Raw genomic sequence first — 22169 nt, 5'->3', positions numbered from 1 at the left:
TTAATGTAACATTAGTTGCAATCTGAACCCATATTTATGATCTTTTTGTACTCTGTTCCATTAAAATCCATTGATTTATCTTGTACTTTGAATGAATCTTTTGCCAGTTTTGATTTTGTAACATCATTCATTGGTCATCTGGAAAATATTAGTGCATTGAATTATGTAAATATCCCAAAGATTGACACAACATAGTATACAATATTTTAAAAATTACATTTGTTAATATTGCCATTGATGTCATCAGAAAAGTCTTTACGTATTGGGAAGCTGTCATGTTTAATGTGGTGGATATAAATTTTCCATAACTCCAGTTTTACTTTCACCTTGAATTCTATCATTGGTGGCAACAAATACTGTAGGTGTTTTTCTTGAAGTGATGGGTTCACTTATTTCATTTTTTGAGAAAATGTTTGCAAAATACTGAGGTCCAAATTGATTCTCTGAAATACTTCTGCATTGGTATTTAAATTGATCATTCCTAGGTAGGTCTCACATTGGGATTTGTGGTAATTGTTAGTGGCAGGGACATTTGGGTTTGCAATGAGGAAACCACCATTGTTAGCCGCAGTGCATGAAATATTGAAAGAAACTTAGATTATTATTTGGATATCATTAACATTAATCATGAGTTGCTACCCGAGGAATACTGTTCCAAATAAAACTCATTAGCTTGAAAAAAACTTTAATTTTGCCGATGTTGCCAAGGTTCTCTCCTTGGCCCTCTTCTAATGTTCTGCTCTCATTCTGGGCCATCTCATCTAGACCCTCGGCTTTCATTTTTCTACATATTTGACTCCTAGTCCTGCACCTCCCATCAGGCAGTTCCTCTGAGCTCTGAGCCAGCATTTTCCTGGCAACTTCCCTTCAGGTACCTCAAATCCAAAATGTCCTGAAGTGAACATCTTTCTTCTCAAATCTACTAACTCCAGTCCTCTCTTAGGTGCCCAAGCCAGAAACTCAGAAGTAAATCCTAGACTCTCTTTTTCCCAACTCCACGACAAACTGATTCTTAGATCTTGTTGGCTCTGTTTTATCTTTTGAATCATCCAGCTAACTTACAGCTCTATTGTGAGTCCCTGGGTAAGTAAGCGCTTTTGGTATCCTAACTGATCTCTCTGCTTAGATTTGCTCTACTACAATCCATCCCTTCTTATTACAGTTATTCTTCTTATTAATATTTCTTTTTCCTAAAGCCAAAAATAACTATGTAACTTCTCCGCTGAAAATCCTTCATTGGCACATTCAGAAGCAAAGGAAAACTCCCCAGCATGGCATATGGGATCCTTTAGTGTTGCTCTTGTCTCTTTCCAGCCGTATGTTCCATTATGCCCTCTGTGCTCCCAGTCGCAACATTCTACTTTTAGTTCCTTCAAAGTACCACACTCTTTTCTACCTTGGTGATTTTGCTCATGCAGTTCTGTCTGCACAGAAATCTTTTTCCTTCCCTTTGCCTAGCTGTATCATACTTATTCTTCGGTATTCAGCTTAAGTACTCAGCGGAAACATCTTGACCCATCAATCTATGTCCTTCAGTATATTCCCACAACTCCTTTCACATATTTTTAGTGTAGTGCTTGCTACATTGTATGGTTATCATTGATTTTCTTGTCCATCTCCTCTAGGACACAATCTCTTAGTACAAAATTTGTTATGTAATGTTCATTTCTTTCCCCAATGCTTATCATGGTGTTGGACACATAGAGAAATTTTTTTAAAATTGAACTAATTAAATTGGGTAAAATAATTTTTTAAAAAGAATAAATTTTTTTATATCTTCACATTTTTTTTAGAAGGGAGGTATCTATATAATTCTACATCAGCATAATTAAAAAATTATGCTACATTTTTATACACTATAATTTTATAGTTCTTTTCTAGATTTGATTGGGTTTCAATTGGTTTCATCTACGTGCCTCCTTTGTAGAAGCAGCATCATACAATGAATAATACAGGGTCCTTCAGTCAGGATGAAGTCAGTAAGAATTCACTTGTGTTTGCATAAATATTTCCCTTTTCAATTGAGATAAGCCAAAGTACTTTTGCTCAGTAGTTTCTAGCTGCTCGATACTACTGGGTACAGTAGGGTTTGGGTTGGGCCAATCTTACAATTAAGATGAATCCAAGAGAGAGAAGCTAATATAGAAGGTGAATAGGGTTCTTTGTCTTTGCATATCTGGGAAGGCCTGTTGATAGCATCCTTCTAGAGATTAAAGCAGTCATGATTGCCATGAATCCAGCCTTAGGTTAATTTTCATCTTAGATTTTCTCAATGATGGCTGAACAATAGATGTCAAGAGACAGAATTAGGAGTTCCACCAGGAATTGATTGATGATGTAGGATACATCAGATGGTAGCCATATTTGGGAAAGCTTCTTCGACACTCATGAACGAAAGTGGGTATATACCCTGGAAGAGTATCATTAAAAGAATCTCATATTCATAATCTTATGCTATCTCCTATGAGTTGTTAGAAACGCACAGAAATTATTTCTTGAATGTGAAGAGTCTTCAACATTTCACAGCTTGATGGTTAGAATTCACTTTAGCAAATTAGAGTTATCCATTGCAGGCTCCTAATCAAAATTAAAGGCGTTTCATGTGAAGCAGAGGAGAATTTGGTTTCAACAAACAATGTTTCTGACTTATCACTGGGAATGCCCGGGTTGTGTTGACTATGGAAATCTTTTGATATTTCAGAAACTTTTTTTATCACAATCTTTTCATTGGTCTATTTTTCTTCCCCATTCTCTCTTAAAAAAAAAAATCTTGTTCAAGTTGGTTCCTCTTTCCTATACTTATGGTCAAAAGATGATTAAAATATGTTTGCCCATACTTTTATTCAGTCAAATACACTAGCTTACTCAAAGCTAGCTCTTTTCCACAGTAAATACTTAATTTTATTCCAGGGTTTTTGAACCCAAGATTTCTCTCATTTTCAAGGATAATCAAATTTACTCTTTAACTTCATGGTTTTCTATGCAATAATAAATGTTAATTTCTGTTTAGGTCTGGGTGTGTTTAAATATACATTCTTTTACTTCTCCTTCCAAAGAATTTCTAATGAGTCTTCATTTTATTAAATGTATTCTCTATGGTATTTTTGTGGTTGGCATGATCACTAAATACAGAATAATGCCTCACTTGTCTGGACTCCGGTAAATCACATCTCAACATTACTTTGGTAATTTTACCAAAATTTTTCTTTGCTGTAATCCCTAAATAAAGATTTTTGATTCTCCAACACATTTTGTTTTCTATGCTTATGTATCTCAATATGTATAGTTTCCGTATATTGAGAGATTTATATAACTGTTTGAACAATGTGATCATAAAATGTTAAACAATGTCACAAGAGGAAAATGCATAGAACTAGAATCTCTCTACATTTCATTGTGTTATTGATTTAACAGTAGTCTCATTAACTATGCTACTTTCCAAAGCGATCACAAACATTACTTCATATTGCTAAGCAGAGAAACTGTCCTTTGGAAATGAATACAGATAATTTTCAGAAAGGACACAGTCATTATAAAGCATGTTTTAGCTAGAAGCTAAAGCAAATACAAGCTGCAAATGAACCAATAAAAAAGAAAAAGGCATTTACAAAATAAATCCTATGATGCACTTAGGGAAGAGCTGTATGACATTTCCTTTTGCTGTTAAAATGTTATACTGTTTGGTTGACCAGCTGGCCAGCCAGTCCCTAAAGACTTCATTTCCTGTTTTCTAATTATAGGGCTACAAATTAATGCATCTCTAGTTTTGAGCAATGACATTTTGTATCATTTAACTAACTCCTTTGTACAGGTTACCTTCTTTATCAGCATCATAAAAATGAGAATGACGGCAGCATTTATAGTCACTGCGAAGAGTAGCCTAATAAGCTAGTGAGTCATGAACTCATTCTTTCCTGTTGCCCAGCATTTCTAGCAAAGCTGAAAGGTTGAAGAAAAATGAACCATACATTCTGTAAACAGACAAAGAAACGTGGTGGTAGGTTAACTGACAATATTGAATCTAGGATGAGAAATCATTTGTTTACCGTATTTTAAAATTAAGGAAACTACTGCATAATAATGAGGCTCAAATTTATGTAATCAGGTAGAAACCTGATATGGCTCTGGCATATATAGTAAAAATCATCTGGAGCCATAAAAATTTGTAGAAATTTTTTCTTAGAAAATACTATTTTAATAGTATTTTAATAACTTAAGAAAGATAATGTTAGGTTATTAAGTTAAATTTTGGTTGCAACTATTATAACACTTGATGAATGAATAATATTTATATGCTTCTGTGCTCTGCCATTGATATGACTGGCATGGTGAAAGTTTCTTCTTTTGTTTTCAGGGCTTAAATTGTTGGATTGGATAATATGGGAGAAATAACTGCATACTTAATAAACTCTTCCTGATGGGATGATTCTTTCAAAGGACTCAGACTCAAGCACCCTTTTTTCTGAGATTTGAATGTTCAGAGAAGAAATCCAAAATCTAAACCTACCTTTTCCTTTTTTGTTCTGGAGAAAAGCAGACTGTCAAACATATTTTTCCCCCTAGGAATAGTCATATTCATAAATGACATTAAATTTGGATTTTTGATGTGTTTTCTCTAAATGCAGTCATATGTAGACTCTTAGTGACAAGATCCATTCTATAACTTTAAATATGCATCTTGTTACTGGACTACATCAGCATGAATTAATATTTTAAATAAATTCTGAAATTATTTTGTGTGGGAAGAGTGTTAAAGCATTACTTTACCAAATGTTAACATTTGTGTAATTTTTGTAACCTCATTCAGCTAGTTTTTCCTTTTAATGAGACAAGAGGCTCGAAATAAATAAATAAAGAAAGAAATAGTAAGAAAAGAAAAGAAAGTGGCTCTTTCTTGACCTCTGAGAGGCTTTGAGAATAAGCATAAAGAAAAGGTCGATGACTTAAGTGATTTTTCTCTAGAAAAGATTGTATATTTTTTAAAGGAGTAAAGTAAGATTCAAGGAAAGAGCAATTAGGGAGAATTAGGAACTAATATATATATATATGAAAAGAAAAAAGAGAAAAGAGTAAAGATATCACTATATAAACATTAGTTAGGCATTATATCAAGAAGAGTTGTTCACCTTTTGGTTATCCAAGCATTGACTAGGACACACCTACATATTTTACTCTCTCCTATGTAACTTGGGAATGCCCTCTTTCAGCAAAGCACAAACATTTAATGTTTGGACCCCAAACAGTGTTAGTATTGTCAAGTGTAACACCTGGGAAGCTATTTTCCTTCTTGTAAAGTGCTTCACCAAGCATCCAAATTGGAAATTGTAAGTGGTGATATTTTTATATCTTTCTCCCATTATGCCTTCAGTGTTTCTTTTTCTTTTCATGATGCTTCTTCCTATTTTTATGTCCACCTTACCCACAATATTTTGGTGGTTGGAACTCTGAGACTAGCCCTAGACATGAGAGCAGTCCTAGGCTCAGATCCTTATTTCCCCCAGATGGAACCAGCTGTGACATCTCCCCCGATCTGCAGAACTAATATATAGTAAGTTCTCAAAATGTGGCCCCTGGACAAAGAGCATCAGTATCACTTGGAAACTTGTTAGAAATGCAAATTTTGGGGCCCAAGAATTTGGGAATTTCCCATTTTCAAGAATGAGAAACTCTGGGCATGGGGCCGAGAAGTCTGTCTTTTAATAGATTAAAGCCCTCCAGTGATTTTGAGGCATAGTAAAAAGAGAATATTTACATTTTAATAAGAATTAATATCTTCATCCAAAGAAATGTAATTTTTTTTATAGTTGAATTCAGATTTTCAAGAACAAAGGAAAATTATTCTGCTGTGCTTAGATCATAGTGCTAAGTAACTCTACCTGTACATAAAATGGATGTTGCTTTGGGTACAAACGCTAAAATAAATCATTTGAGGCTGCCACAAATCCGATGGTAGGCAAGTAAGAGTGAATATAATTACATAGAACTAGGCTGAAAAATGTTGGTTTCAATTTGTTAAGGTAGGAGAAAGATTGAAAGGAAATTTGCCACTTTCTTCGCAAACATAGGCAAGCTTTGTTCTTTTTCGCTGTATCTTTTTGCATTTGACCTTGAGTTATTACAAGAATGGCTACAAAGCCTTTAAAAATTAAAGCTCATTTTACTACAAAGGCGTTTTTTATGTGGTAGCTTTAATGTTGAACTTAAATTGAGCTAGATTTCAGAGTGCATACTGTTATTAACTTTCTTGGTGGTTTTATGGAAATGAATTAATTTTGTCCCTCAATTTCTTTTTCAATTGTAGCTATTTTCTATCTATCGGTATAGCATGAGGATAGAGACTGTTAATAAAAACTATTAGAAAATGTTTTTGTAATACGTTACTCTTTCTAGGATATGATCATGATATCAGTGTGCATATCATACAGATAGAACTAAAGTAGGTTTTCTCTTTGTGTTTTTTACGCTAATACCAGCTGTAGATTACTAGGCAAACCTAAGGGATTACATAAATTATATATTTGTTAAATTATCACTGGTGGTCGAAAGGTTAGGCTTTATTTTCAGACTCAGTTGTATACTGCAAAGATATGTAGATTGAAAATGCGGAAAAGCACAATATTGTCAATAATAACAAGAGGCATAAGCAACACCAACGGTTGATTGTTTTGTGGGAACCAATTGCCTCTCCATTTTGTTGTGAGAACATGTGGCTGGCACACGGTAGTAGGCTTATGAATTGAATAATTGAATACTTTATAAAAATAAAAGCAGATTAAACAGAAAGGATTTGGTTAAACTTTAGTTAAGAATGTGAGTGACATTTAGCTCTGGGAAGACAGGAAAAAAGAAAGATTGAAGAACAATGAACCATACATTCTGTAAACAAAGAAACGTGGTGATACGTTAACTCTGACAATATTAAAGCTAGGATGAGAAATAATTTGTTCACAATATTTTAAAATTAAGAAAACCCACTGCATAGTAATGAGGCTCAACTTTACGTAATCAGGTAGGAAGCTGATGTGGATCTGGTAAATGTAGGGAGGGAGCAGAAAAATGATCACTTAAGTGATCAAGTAAATGAGGATCTATAAGGGTTTTACATAGTCTCTACAAAGTCCAATTTTATAGTTATTTAATTTCATTTTTAGCTGCTTCTGAAAAGATCTTGAGAATTAAAGACCAGTTTGAGGAGCAGCAAAGAATGAGAACACTACGTTTCCCAGAACCTGGCAAGATAGTGACTAATCTATGATTGGCTTTGATGTATCATATGGAGCTCTAACCTAAGGGTCCAAAGCTACTGACACGTGGGTGACTTAGTGCAGTCAAACTGGTCTATGTCTGATATATCTCATAGTAATGTGGCATAGTAATACTTCCTTTTTAATGTAGCATTTTTCTTTTAATTGTCTCAAAGCACTGTGCTAGTCTTTATTGATTTTCCCAACATCTGACAGAGGACACCAAAAAAATGTATTTTATAAATTGCTGGTGGGTGGATGGGTGTGTTAAGAAGGAATTTAATGATCTCTTATACTTCTAGTCTTCAGTTCTAATTACCCTATGGTACCATTTATGTGATAACAGGCAGCGTGTGATAAGAAAGAATTTGACTTTCTAGTCAAAGAGATCTAGGTCTGCATCGCTGATCAACCACCTAATTAACCTTGTGACATTGAGCATGTTACTTAACCTTTCTGAATCTCATGTTTTTCATCTGTAAAACGGACATAGCTTATTGTAACCATTAAAAATACTTTGTGTAAAATGTCTGATACCTGGCAAGCTCTCAACACTTAGTAAAACTTATAACAGTTCTTTTATCTTTAATTTTATCTATTATGTCACACGAAGAGACAATGCCCACAAATTCTGGCCTGGGGCATCTGGCGTTTGCTATTTTTAGTAGACTTTCTAGGTTGTGCATAGATCCTAGTTCTGAGTTGACTTTTTTAACCGCTATGACAAGCCATCACAATGAAAAAAAATATCATAATTCAATCTAGGATGTATTTGTTGGTCTGTGGTTAAGCTCGTAGCCAGATCTTTTGCAAGTTTCCTTTGAAAGTCCTGAAAGAAAGCAATTATTTAATATTTACACTTGATTGCTTACATTTTATATATTTTAAAAGTAAGGAACATCTGGAATTAACATTTATTTATACAGTTTATTTTTTTTTAAAGCCAATAGATGACTCCTACTGGCACTCTTCTGATGTGCCTTGGTTCAAATCTGCAGGACAATATTCCTGGGACCAGCCACTACCCATACACAGCCTCCTCTGTGATGCCGGTCCAGCTAACCTCTGCTGGGCTCCCTGTGGTGGGGTCACTGCCTGGCCAGCCCTTGCTCTCTCTGGGCTGTTCCCTCTGCTTGGCTCACTCCAGCTGCTTCCCATTCATTTCCTGGCTTCATTGCTTGCAGAGGGCTTGGGAATTCTCAAGTGAGGCAGTGATCAGCATTCTTCACAGCTGGCAGTTTTCCTGCCAAATGGGAGTCTTCCTCTTGCAGCATCCCCCACCTGCCTGCAGCTGGATTGCTTCTGGGTGTGTCCATGGCAGCCAGAGCTCAGATCATGTGACAAAACCAGAGCTGAATTCCTTCCCTAGGCTATAGGGGAAGCCACCAACTGCACATTCCATTCAGGGCCATGGAAATCCCCCCTGCCCTTCCTCTCAACCGGAGGTGAAGCACCATCTAAGCAGATTTCTATATGTTTCTCTTCTGTTCTGATCCCATTTCCCCAAATGAGAGCACTAAGGAAGGTCAGCAGAGCTTGGGATCAGCTAACCAGGGTTAGATCATGGAAAACACCAGAGCTCCAGACAGGAAATAGGGAAGAGGAGTAGGTTCAGATAGCTGACAAAACACAGAATTGGCTGAACATTCACCCCTGTGGACAAATGGAGCCGGCCACCACCTGACGTGATATCTGTGCCTCTGCGGGTGTCTTCCTCTGGCTTCCGTGGTGCCTAAATTTCTAGGTCCTAGTCCAACTTCTTCTTCCAGTAAAAGCAGGGTGTGCACAGCATTTTCCAAAGTGTTCTGTGGAGTGATAATCCCCTGAGATGCTCCTGGGGGAAGGTTTTCATGGTTGAATAATACTGTGCAATGTCATGCACAATGGCTCACTCAAGAAGATTCAAAGTGTGTTCATGTGTTAGAGGCTCCTAGATGTCCTGCTTTACTCAGAGGCTCTAAATGTTACTGAGCCACAGAATGCTTCTTTCACACAACACCTAATAACAACTAGTGAAATTAATGTTCGATGGACGGACATGCTGTTCTTTAAACCCGCCAACCACACATTCACCTCAGAACCTTTGTCCTTGTTGTTTCCTCTGCCTACTACCCTGTTACTATGAATAGTCATGTGACTAATCTCTCGGTTTATTCAGGTCTCTGCTCAAGAGCCCTCTTCCCTGACTACCCTACCTAAAAGAGCCTCCATTCAGTCACTTCGCTGTCTACTTATCCCTTTACTCCGCTTTATTATTTTTTTCATAACATTTATAACTCTTGACATTACAAATCATTGAATTGTTATTATGTAAGAATTAATTTATTTTTGATAAATCTATTGTTCTTAAAATGGAAGCTCCATGATGGCTTTGCTCTCAGATGTATTTTCAGCTCTGGAATGGTGCCTCTTGCAAAGCTGGCACCCAACAAACAGTTGTTGAATGAACCAATGAATAGTGGAAAAGAGCAAGGGATCGCAAGGCAGAAGACCTGGCATCAAACACAACTTTGTCTCTTTCTCTCTTGATGTGTATTTGAGAAAATCCCTTCATCACTTGGACTCTCAATTTCTTTATATAAAATGAGGAGAAAAAATAATACCCTTCCTGCCTATCTTATAGAAACATGAAGAGGAACAAATAGGAGTTTGGTCATAATGTAACCTGTCAGGGGGCTGTCTTAGTTTGTTCGGGCTGCTAGAACAAAAATATCACTGACTGGATGGCTTATATAAACACCAGAAATTTATTTCTCATAGTTCTGAAGGCTGTGAAGTCCAAGATCAGGGTGCCAGCAGATTTGGTGTCTGGTGAGGGCCTGCTTCTCGGTTCATAGACAGCCATCTTTTTGCTATGTCCTCACATGGCAGAAAGGACGAAGGACCTTCCTTGGGGTTTCTTTCATAAGAGCACTAAACCCATTCATGAGACCCCACCCCAATGACCTAATCACCCCAAAGGCCCCCACTTCCAAATACCATCACATTGGGGGTTAGGTTTTAACATAAATTTTTGGAGGTGGGGACACAAACATTCACAGTATAATAGAGGCTAAGTAAATACAGGTGATTATCGAAGATAAAATGCAGAAAAGAAGGGAGGTAACCTCCTTGGGAGATTAGATTCTCTGGGAGTGTGAGGATAGGTCATTTTGTGAAAAGGGAGGGACAGAGTAGAAAAAATCCAGAAGAGATAGTGTGATCTAGAGAAGAAAGACCCCTTAATATTGTCCTCAATGGCAGGGAACTGGGAGAAGTAATAAGAGGGGCAAAGAAAGAGGCACAAGTAGAGTATGGTGAGCGCTACTATAGCTCTGACACTATTTTTTTAAACAAAGTTAATCTAATCCATCTGAAAGCCCTATGGGGTCATCAAGTATTGTCTAGGTTTTATTAATTAGAAAACTGAAGCAGTGGGAGTTTCAATACTGTACCCAAGGTGTATAGGTAGAGAGTCCAGACCTAAATATTGATATGAGGCTGTGTAACAATGCAGTCCTGGATCCCACAGAGCCTAGTACGTTCCACTTCCTACCCTGTTTGGAGGTCACACTATAACAACAAGGGCAAGGCCTCTTCTTCTACTCTGTACAGAAAAAAATTTGGGGCCATAAATCTACAAACAGTGCTGAGACATAGGACCACCCACTGGGGTTGCTCTTTAGTAGAGGGTGCAGGGGAGGGAAAACAGAAAGTAGGAAGTTGTTAAGATGTAGCACAGGTTTTGACTTTGTTATTGGAGAAAATGTGTGTATGTTCAGGAAACAGAAATTGTTGAGACTGGGGTACTTGGAGACTGCTGCTAGCTAGCCTTGTTTACTTGTATTATTTTCTGTTGCTAAGGCTTATTTCTTTGCCTATCTTGTTTCCTTTTATTTTTTAATCATGTGTTGATATCATTATTTGCATTATCTAGTTATCTGTATGTCTCTAACTGAGCCAACCTAAAAATCATAAATTACTTCAGTAACAAATCTGGGAATTGAATCAATTGAATGAAATCTAATATTCTTCTCTGCATTACCAATGTTCACCTCGTGAGGATTGAAATCAACTTTGAAAAATCTTAATTTATTTGAGTGTTAGATCCAATAAAGGCCTCCCACTAATCCAGCTGTTAGAACTGATGTATGAAACTCGCTCCCACTGAAAATGCTGGGAACTTTGCCCATGAAATGGGGAATCATGGTTAGAAATCAAATCTTGACAATTTTAGAATATGGGAGAGTCGAAATCTCTGGGATAAAATGAGCATGATTAATATCATTTCGACTTCATAGAGCTCATTTGCCTTATAAAAGTTGTCAGAGTGAGTCTGGAGGGAAACTGACTACAAGCATAAAGTGGCATATCTAAGCAATGATCAGGTATTCAGCCCCCAAAACCTTCACTGGGCATAAACTGATATTCAGAGGTGAGAATGGGAATGGGTAAATGTTTTCCTCTCATATTTTTTGAATAAGAGTTTTAATTTTTTCAGTTCAAGTGAATGGACACTGTGTGTGTGTGTGTGTGTGTGTGTCTGTGTGTCTGTGTGTGTGTGTGTCTGTGTGAAAGAAAGAGAGAGAGAGAGAGAGAATTCCAGGCTTTCCAAAGTTTCTCTCCTAGCTCTCTCATCTGTTCCCCACTCTCTGTCATGCCCCAGGCACATTTCTATTTCAGCATCATGATTATGGGTGCAGAATAGTAGAATGACTAGGGGTGGGAATGTTGGCAACAAATTTGAAATTTGAATCTTGGCTTCACCACTTTCTTCTGTCCTTGGCACATTTTTTAACCTCTCAATCTCACCACCTGCAAATGGAGAAATCAACAGTCTTTATATCTCAAGGTTGTGTTAAAATAAATTCCTAGGCCCAAGATGGAGCCACTCCTGCCTGGGCCGTCACGTCAGCAAACCGAAACTTACTTTCCTGTCTTGTAAATGCTCCTCCTGATCTGAAACACAGTATATTCAGTTGGCCAATCCTGAAACTCTAAACCAGGTCTGGGCCTTCTCACTTCAAACAAAGTTAACTATGTGGCTGCAGCCAATCAGTTATTTTCTATTTGTCTCTTCCTGTTCTTTATTCTTTATCCAATAAAGCTTCTTGTCTACTACTCCACTTTGTAGTTCTCTGAAAGGAGACTATGCATTTCATGAAGTGTTAAATAAATTTTGTATCATCTAAATTATCTTCTTTAATTATTTTTTAATTGAAGTAAATTTGGTATATAACATTATGTAAGTTTCAGGTGTACAACTAATTTTTTTTAGCACAGTTGTCATGAAGATTATATGAGATAATGCATGTGGAGCATCTGGTACATGGTAAACAGTCAATAAATATTAGTCATCTTATTTTTACTCTTAACAGCCTCTCCATTCTCTATAAGGATATACCTTTCTTGAGGGAAAGAACTATTTTACTCATCTTGTGATCCTTACTCATCTTGTGATCCATAACTTGTATATAGGAGGTGTTTCATAACTGTCTATTTAATGCAATGGAATCCACATTTTAACAAATCTGTGTGTTATAATTGGCCCTCAGGTTTCTCAAATATATGACTATTATAATAAGCATGTTCTCCTTGCAGGTATTGACAGGTGTCAGATTGAGTATTTAAATGCTCTACTGCCCTAAAAATAAATGTATGGTGTATTTCTTGAAAGCATATCCTACATATCTAAATGTCACCTTAATTTTGAACATGCACTAGTTATAATGGATCCTACTGTTCTGTGGTCTTCCCTGAGAGCTTGATTTTTATGGAGCTGGCGGAGGCCCTGGGTGCATTAAGAGATCCACAGACGTAGAAATCAGATGATAGAAGTCCTGAACAGCTTGGCTGAGAAAATCATCACTTTTGTTTCCTCTGGGTTACATTCCTGTCACCTGCTTTTTCATGAGATGGTTAAACAGAGGTAGAGAGAAAATAGATTTGGTGAGTTATTGCTAATATTATTAATACCTTAGAAAGGCCTTGTAATTGGATGTTTGTTGAGGAGAACTGCTTTAGAAACAGTACAATCATTTGATGTCCATCTGGGGCAAACAACTCTGCAGTACTGACTGCAAAAATCATTTAGGTCATGCAGATTGAGCTTCAAAAACAGCGTTTCATTTTAGAGAGATGGCGAGAACTGATTACCTTATTAAGAAGCACCATAATGATAAAACGTGATTAAAGTAAGTCAGAAGAAATTACCAAGCAGGGGTCAAAAAAGGATAGAAGTGGGGGTGGTGGTCATGGAAATACAGGCACGGATGAATTAATTCTATGGGTGTTTGTTTATAATAATTATGCATAAATCTTTGAATAACCACACTCCCAAATTATGTGAAAATTGTATTCCTTTCAATTGCATAAAACAGTTTACATGCCCATTATCAACTAAGCCAAGGAACAAGTAATGATGTGAAACCTAAGATCTTCATGAACTATTTCCATAAAAAGTGACAGGTTTTCCTTTACTTATATTTACTTGTCAATTTCAAGAGAATCAAATTTCATTATATCGTATAAATAAAGTATCCAGAAGGCACTAGCTCCTATTGTTTTAGTAAGCTACCGTATATTTAGAAATTTTCTGTGGTTTTCAGTTAAATGTATTTCCTTTAAAAAGCAATTCTCACAACCTGACCTAAGTAGAGTAGAGGCTGTTTCTAATGAAACTAAGGAATTTGTGATGTCATCTTGTGTGTGGCAATCCCTCAATTAGGAGGGGGAGGGTCAGGAAATGCAAAACCCTATGGTCATACGAGCAACATAAAATAAATGTATCAAAAGCTCATATACATGTCACAGTTTGCAGCAAAATAGTCCTACAGATAATGAGAAGATCTGAAGTTTATGTAATTTGGCTTTGGAGCCCGCGGTGACAAACCACACACATCAACAGCCTCCTTTTTGAGCAAATGTGGAAAACCACTTGTTAGTTCCTCTCCTCTAAACACTCATCTTTGTGACTCTACTTTGTTTTTAAATTATTTTATTCTTGGTATTACCAAGCTCTTAAATACACGAAACCGGAGGTTTCCTGCCGTCTATTCCAGCAGAGGAAAGGGCCCCGATATGAAAATTGGTGCATCACGTGTAATAAGGCGGAGGAACGCTTTTACTAACAGTTGGCACCAGAATTCTTCTCAGAGAGGAAACGTATCTAGTTTGAAAACTACCATGATAAGAACTGAGAGAGTAGAAGAGAGCACCGAGGGGCTAGGGTGTGGGCGGAATGTTTCTGAGACAAAGGGAGCAACTTGGCTGTAACGTCCCAGCTGCAGCGTCTGGAGAGACAGGGGTGAGGCTGCAGCCAATGAGAGGGCCAAAGCGGCTTGCTTCTGCTCCATGTAACTCTTCTCCCGCCCGCATAAATTTTCGCTGAAATTACTGAACTGATTAAATTTTTGGTGCAAGTCTTTTTTGTTTTTGTTTTTGGTGAGGGTGAGTAGAAACTCATGTGAGGGCTGGGCTTTTGTCTAGATCCACGAAGTAGATCAGAGTTAATTTGTGTGGATCCAAGAGTGAAGGCAGAGAAGAGCAGTTGAGAATAAATGGGTAAGAACTTTTTAGAAATTGTGGGAAAGTCTCTAGACAGTCACAGATCTAGATGCGTTTACTGAAATCTTTGAGGCGGTGAGAAAGCCCATCATGGCAACTTGGTTAAACCAGCTACTTTGTGGGCAGAATGACTCCTTTGTGAATTGTCACCGTTGGGCGGAGCCGCTGTATCTTAAGCGACTTCATAGACAGATACTCGAAAACATGACTATAAATACCAGGCAGCACAGTTGATTTTGCAGTCTTTGAACTAGCTAGACTTCAAAATAATGTTAATATAAGAGGCTGGCTGATGGAAAATAACGATGCTTTAGTAGAATAACAAAGACCTTTATGATCCTACCGCTAGGATTCAATACCAGTTTTTCAAAATCAATTCAAAATCCTTTAGAATGAAGGATACATTTAGAACTAATATTGTGTATCTAACATTCCCAAGGGATTTTCATTAGCCAAGGTTGCTAAGGTGCAAGCGAAGATGGATCAACATATTGGACGCTTTGCACATGATCATCATATCTGTTCTAGGATCAGATTTAGAGGACCACAGTGTAAATCAATGGACTAAAATATATTTGACTCTAGTTCGCAGCATCTTAGGGATTTGGGATATATAAAGAATAATGGTATGTCACCTAAAGAAATGATTCAGGGTCATCAGATATTTCCAACAACTCGTTGGAATGCTCTGCCCAGAATTTCAGGTGCATCATCTCCTGAGAGACGCTTTCTCTGACCGCCCCATACAGTTTTCCTCTGTACATCGCCCTTTGGATTTTCTTCACAACACATTACCATCTGAAATAATTCTGTTTGTTTATATTTTACCTGTTTTGCTCTGTCTCTCGCTATTTCCCATAAAGTGGGGAACTGATGCTCCTTGTTCATTGTTGCTTCTTGAGCTCTAGGATAATGCCTGACACCTAATCAGAGCTCAGTAAATATTTGTTGAATCATTTAATGAATTTCACTCAGCGTCTAATCTGTAGAGATTATCAAAATCCTCACAGACCACTACAAATATTGTGTGGTTATTATTATAAAGGAAACATGTACTGAAAGATTCTATGGCTGGTATTTTGATCTAATTCCTTTCTATTAGCATTCTAATCTTGGATCATGTAAATCATGATCACATTATACCCATCAGGATACTTTGCAAGAAAAAAAATTCAGAATTATAGCCTCTCTGCATTCAAAGTGAATCTAGAGATTCAATTAAATGATATAGCAGGAGAGTTCAGTTTTCATATGGAGGCATGTTTTGATGTTCCATTTCAGTTTTAGGTTAATGACATTATTAGATTACATCTTAATAGAAGGACAGGTCATTAGAAGGATGGGTTCACTTTTTTTTTATTTCAGAAAAAAATTCAGTGGTGGAAGCTAGATAGTAATACCCATTCATAAGAGTTAACAAGATTGAATATTACTTTTGATTTAAATTTTTTGAAAATGTAATTATGAATAGGGAATGTATAAATATCTTCAAAATGAGGACAAGTAATAAAAATGTTCGTTAGCTCCACATTATGGATAATTAAAAGAAGATATTACAGAATACAAATGCATTGTTTTGAGAAAGTGGAACTCTTTTTCTACTTATTGCTTTGATTTTTTTAGATAATCTCATCTGTGATATGTTGTCATAGGAACCTTGTTTTATAATATAACTGGATTTGTTAGACATAAAGGTTATTAATTTTATTTTATGTATACTATTTTCTCCATGCTCATATGAGAGAAATAACAGAAGCACTGCTGAATTAAGCTGAGTACATTAAAGAAAGTTCCAGAAATTTTTAAAAATTTCCTTTCTGGAATTGGTACGTGCATATTTATTACTAGTAGAGTAAAGAAAGAACTGTTTTTGGGTGTTTATGTACAAATTATTTTGGTTTTGTTTCCAAAAATGTACAGTGAACACTTTAGCTATCTATTTCTGCATAACAAATTACCACATAATTTAGTGGCTTAAAACAATAGTAAACATTTATATCTTGCAGTTTTGTGAGGAATTAGAGAGAGCTTAGTTAGATGTTATGGCTGGGGAGTCTTTCAAGCTGTTGACAGGGCTGTAGTCGTCTGAAAGCTTGACTGGGGCCTTTCTGTTTCCAAGGTGGCTCACTCACATGGCTGGCAACTGTGCGCTGGCAACTATGGTTGTTGACAGGAGACCTCAGTTCCTCATGATGTGTACTCTGTAGGGCTGTCTAAGTGTTTTTACAAGATGGTGGTTGACTTCCTGCAGAGCAAGAAATTCAGTTAAACCATGTGGAAGTTGCAACATTTTCTTATGACCTAACTTCAGAGTCACACACCATCGCTTCCAACATGTTCTGTTAGTCACACAAACCAATTCTTGTGAATGAGTTGGTTTCAAGGGACTACATGAGGGCATAAATATGAGGAGGTAAGAATCATTGGAGATTACCTTGGAGACGATCTCCAATCTTTCATCACAGTGAGAAATATCAGGATTATCTTAAAATCTACCATTGTTATGAATTTTGAATTGATTACCAACATTTACTAAAAAGTGCTTTGCAAATTATGGGGCAGTGATAATTGTGCCAAAATGGAAATAGTATTTAACAAGAAGGTTCAATAAGTGTATAAATAATATTTTCCCTCAAATATTATGAACAATATATATCATCACATTGGATAAAGCGAATTAGGAAATACTTCATAAGATTATAAACATCCTTTACTTTGGGTGGGGAATGAGATCAGATATTTGAAAAGAAGAGATGGAGGAAGTAAAACATTGGAAAATAAAATAATAAGGTCCAGAAAAAGAAAAAATAGTAAAAGAAGACAAAGGAAAGGAAAGGAGATAAAAGGGATGAAAGAAGACAAATGGGAGAGATAACAGCAGAAGATATGGAAATAAGAAGGAAAAGAAGTATAGGACAAAGAGATGATGAGCACGAAAGAGAAAAGGAAAGGAGGAAAAGATGATGAGAAGGGGAGAGAGAGTTAAAAAAGATAGAGACTAACTTTCTCATACCTTTCTTCTACCAGTTTTGGGGGATGTCTCCATCTCAGAATAGGGCCAGGGACTTGCAGGTTCTTTCTGCATTTTCCTAGCCTCTCTGGAGCTCCCTGGCTCTTAGAACCCTGTGTTCACACTGGATTAGATAGGGATTGCTGGAGAGGAGAGTAGAATAGCCATTTTATTTTATATCCAACTTGTTCTTCTTAAGGACACACTATCTTGTTGAATAATATTTTCTTAAAAGTATTGAAAAAATGTAATTTATCAGAAAGAAAAATACCAGACATAAACAAATGATTTTTTGAGAGGTTTTTGGTTCTATAAAGGTAATACTATATATGTGTTTGGTTCCCTTTGTGTTTCTGCAGATTAGTATGTTTCATTATGGGTTTTTGATTCAGGGTTCACTTTTGTTCAGGTTCCTGATTTAATTAATGTTTCTGTGAATGAAGCAAAATTCTGGTTAAGAAAGTACTCAGTGGGCTAGTTTCATTGGCCAATACTTTTTTTTTTAAACTTGAGAACATTACATAACTTGTGCTTTAATAGATTCAAGGGAAATTTGGGTTTAAAGAAAATTTGAATAAGCAGTTTTCACATAATGAAATATTAAATGAGTAAATTGATATTTGTTTTTTCTCCTATATTTTCAGTGTACTTTCTGATGTACAAGTTAACTCACAAAGATAAATTTAATCAGAGCTGCTCATACAATATGCAACCATTTTTTTAAAGACTATCTCTTGCTCCCCTCTTCTCAAACTGGTTTATTTTTCAAAAGCTATTTACATTTTAAAAATTTCAAATATGTAATTCATTCAGAGTTCAAAATTCATTCCTTTTGGAAGTCCTTGGACTTTTAAAATTTGTGATTGGGATCCTTCACTTAGTAAAATTCTCAGCTATTATCTCTTCCAATATTGCCTAATTCTCACTCTTTTTTCCTCTGGAACTCTTATTAGAGGCATGTTAACATTCTCAATCTGTCTTCCATGTCTTTTAATCTTTTTTTATATTTTACATCTCTGACTCTTTGTGCTTCTTTCTAAACAAGTTCTTCTGGTCTATCCTCCATTTATAATTCTTTCTTCAGCTGTGCTTAATATGACGTTAAAACTATTCATTTAATTTTTAATTACAATTATTATAGTTGTTAATTTTTGAAGCACCATTTAATTTTTTTAAAAAATCTGCTTTTTCTATATAGTTTCTTATTATCTGGATTTATTTTCAAGATTGACTTATTTAATAGGGTAATCATAGTCATTTTATAATCTGTGTCTGACAATTCCAGTATCAAATATTTCGCAGTTCTGTTTCTGCTTTTTATTATTTTTGCTGGTTTTTGCCCTAGTGCTTTGTTTTGGTAATGACTATGAGCCACTCATTTTCTTTAGAAAATTATTTGTGAACATTCATGGAGGCCTTGAATGATGATGGGTTCTTCCAGTGAGAATTTATTTTTGCTTTGGCTGTGTGTCTGGGAACACTACCCATTTTTTACTTTTTAAAGATCATCCAGATTTTTTTTGTGAATTTGGGCTGTAAATCCCCATGAGGGCTAGCTTGTCATTACAGCTTATCAGGGGACTCCTTCTCGTTTATTCTTGCCTTCTTTGGGGTAGGAGCTGTGGCATTTTCGATTTAGTCTTACACCAAGGGTTCATCTTTATACCAGTCCTTTGATATCTGAGTAGCCTATCAGATCCCCCATGCAGGCTGTGAGCTTTGTCTTCTGTTCCTCCACATCTCCTGAGGTCACGGCAACCAAGGAGAGAGTGGCCAGGTTTGTCAAATGCCCTCAGTGTCTTGTTCACTTCTAGGTTCCCATCTCTGCTCAGATTTTGGCTTAATAAGTTTTTCCTAACATTCTTTTGATGGTGTAAATATTTTACTAATATTTTATCTACCATTTTAAGTTGTTTTTAGCTGTAGAGTTGTCCTAGTTATTTAGTCCACTCTATTATCAACAGGGGCAAAATTGTTTACAGGAATAAGTCTCCTTGTTATCCCTGTCTTCTCGATCGCCGTATCATCATCTCAGTAGGTGCTGAAAGTGCATTTGATAAAATTCAAAACTCATTCACATACTCACCCACATGTAAATATAGACTCTTAGAAAACTATGAATAGAAAGGAAACTTTAAAAGCCGGGTAATCTCAGCTAACATTATACTTAATGGTGAAAAATTGAAAACCTTCTCTCTAAGATCAGGAACAAGGCAAAGCTGTCCACTATTGCCACTGTTATTCAATATAACATTGGAGGTCCTAATGAGTGCAATCAGGCAAGAGAAAGATATAAAAGGCATCCAAATAGGAAACAAAGAAGTCAAACTCTCAATATTTGCGGATGACATGATTCTCTATATAGAAAACCCTAAAGACTCCACAAGAACATTATATAAGCACTACAGCAAATACAGTAAAGTCTCTGGATACAAAATCAATGTTCAAAATCCATGGCGTTCCTATACTCTAATAACAAAGTGTCAAAAAAAGAAGTGGAAAAAATAATTCCTTTTGCAATTGCAACAACAGCAACAAAAATACCTAGGAATAAATCTAACGAAACATGTGAAGGACTTATATTATGAAAACTATAAGACCCTATTAAAAGAAACCGAAGAAGATACAAAGAAATGGAAAGATATTCCGTGTTCTTGGATTGGAAGAATCAACATAGTTAAAATGACCTTATTACCTAAAGCATTATACAGATTTAATGCAATTCCCATTGGCATTTTTTAAAGAAATAGAACAAAAAATCATCAGATTTATATGGAAGCAAAAAAGACCCTGAATTGCCAAAGCCATCCTGAGAAAAAAGAATGAGGCTGGAGGCATCACTCTGCCCAACTTCAAATTATACTATAAAGTGACAGTAATCAAAACGGCATGGTATTGGCAGAAAAATAGACACACGAACCAGTGGAACAGAATTGAGAGTCCAGAAATAAACCCATATTTTTATGGGAAAATAATTTTCAACAAAAATGCCAAAAATATACAGTGGAGAAAGGAAAGCCTCTTCATTAAATGATGCTGGGAAAACTGGAAAGCCACCTGAAAAAGAATGAAACTAAACTGTTGTCTATCACCACACACCAAAATTAACTCAAAATGGATTAAGGACCTGAATATAAGACCTGAAACAATAAAATGCATAGAAGAAAACATAGGAACTAAATTCAAGGATCTTGGGATTAAAGAGGATTTTATGAATTTGACCTCAAAGGCAAGGGAAGTGAGAGGAAATAAATGAATGAGACTACATCAAACTAAAAAGCTTCTGCTCAGCAAAAGAAACCATCAACAAGGTAAAGAGACAACCATCTGCATGGGAAAATATATTTGCAAGCAACGCCTCCGATAAGGGCCTAAAATATACAAAGAACTCATACAACTCAATAACAACAAAAAGTAAACAGTACAATCCAAAAATGGGCAGAGGACCTGAACAGACACTTTTCCCTAGAGGACATACAAATGGCCAAAAAATATATGAAAAGATGCTCAACATTGCTAGCTATTAGGGAAATGCAAATCAAAACCACAATGAGATACCATTTCACACCTGTAGAATGGCTATAATCAACAGGACAAGTAATGACAAATGTTGGAGAGGATGTGGAGCAATAGGAACTCTCATACACTGCTGGTGGGACTGCAAATTGGTACGACCACTATGGAAAGCGGTATGGAGGTTCCTCAAAAAACTAAGAATTGACCTATATATGATCCAGCAATCCCTCTACTGGGTATTTACCCCAAAGACTTGAAAACCCATATCCCAAAAGATATTTGAATAGCAGCACTATTCACAGTGGCCAGGACATGGAAGCAACAGAAGTGTCCTACGATAGATGATTGGCTAAAGAAGCAGTGGTACATATATACAATGGAATATTATTCAGCCATAAGAAGAGATGAAATACTGCCATTTGCAACAACATGGATGGACCTTGAAATAATCATACTAAGCAAAATAAGCCAAACAGAAAAGTTTGAAAATCACATAATATCACATATGTGGGATATAAACCTAAAAGCAACAAATGAACAGTACAAACAAACAGAGGCTCATGGACATGGACAATGGACTAGTGGTTACCAGAAGGGAGGGGGAGGGGGGAAAATAAAATAATAAAATGTTAAAAAAAATAATAAAACATGCACACACAATAAAAGCCTGGTAATGGTTTACATCGCGCTTTATTTATTTATTTATTTATTTATTTATTTATTATTATTTTTTTACGCCTACAGCACCCAGTCTTCCTAGGCGGTCTCCTATCCAAGTACTAAACAGGCCCGACTCTGCTTAGCTTTGGAAATCAGACGGGATCAGGCGTGTTCAGGGTGGCATGTCCATAGAC

General features: G+C 36.2%; 1 pseudogene; it reads right to left on the bottom strand.

The window, feature by feature from the left end:
- Positions 1-22050: 22050 nt before the first annotated feature.
- LOC120605116 (uncharacterized) lies at positions 22051-22169 on the bottom strand (annotated as a pseudogene).

Source organism: Pteropus medius, unplaced genomic scaffold (genome assembly GCF_902729225.1).
Source record: "Pteropus medius unplaced genomic scaffold, Ma_sr-lr_union100, whole genome shotgun sequence".
NCBI lineage: Eukaryota > Metazoa > Chordata > Mammalia > Chiroptera > Pteropodidae > Pteropus > Pteropus medius.
The sequence above is the reverse complement of the archived record's forward strand: the minus strand, read 5'-3'. Positions and strand labels throughout refer to the sequence as shown.